The sequence below is a fragment of the Octodon degus genome, unplaced genomic scaffold (assembly GCF_000260255.1).
Source record: "Octodon degus isolate 3935 unplaced genomic scaffold, OctDeg1.0 scaffold00310, whole genome shotgun sequence".
NCBI classification, from domain to species: domain Eukaryota; kingdom Metazoa; phylum Chordata; class Mammalia; order Rodentia; family Octodontidae; genus Octodon; species Octodon degus.
In genome coordinates this window covers 1,310,285-1,311,061 of record NW_004524886.1, presented here as the reverse complement: position 1 = coordinate 1,311,061, position 777 = coordinate 1,310,285, and positions in this window count along the sequence as shown.

The following is a 777-nucleotide window of genomic DNA, read 5'->3' as shown; positions in this document are numbered from 1 at the left end:
AAAAAAAAAACAAGTGACTACTCAGATCTGTGTGAGCATCCCCAAAATGCTTGTTAAATCAAACACATGGTTTAAGAGAAAACAGACATCCTCATGGCTCTCCGGTCTGAAGGGTAAGTGCCTGGAATAGGTTTATAAGAGTGGTGCTTACAAAAAAAAAGAAAGAAAAAAAAGTAGAGCTGTGTTTAAAGTTCACAGAAAAGCCATCCTTTTCAGGTAAATAACTCAGTTTAAAGGAAGCAAGAACCCTGAAAGATGATGAACTTGAAAGAGAAGGCTTTGAGTGAGTCTGGATCTGCAGATTCTGATCTTCTCAGGAGTTAAAGAAATTGGTAGACCTGAGAAGAGTGGATAGATCTGTGGGTGAGCTGTGGAAGTGTCACAGAGTCATTTGGCAGGGCTGTTCAGACCGAACAAATACTGTGCATCATGCTGGCCATAAGGAGGAGGATGAATACAACAGTTTGCAAAATACATGGAAATGATGTCATAGAGTTTCTTTTATCACTCCGGAGTAAGCCTGCACATCTCTAATCTACATCTAGAAACTAGTGGATGTGGAGGTGACAATTAAGTTGTTTACTTTTTCTTTCCTTATTTAAAAATATGTACCATGTGAATTCATTCTGGAAAATATGGAAGAAAGAGGTTAATGTGGAAAAGAACATAAAAGCATCCAGTAATTTATCAAGAACTAAGCTCAGTAATTTCATTTCCTTTATCAGAATTGGATTTGGACTAGTAAATCATTTCCTCATTCATTCATTCATTCATTCA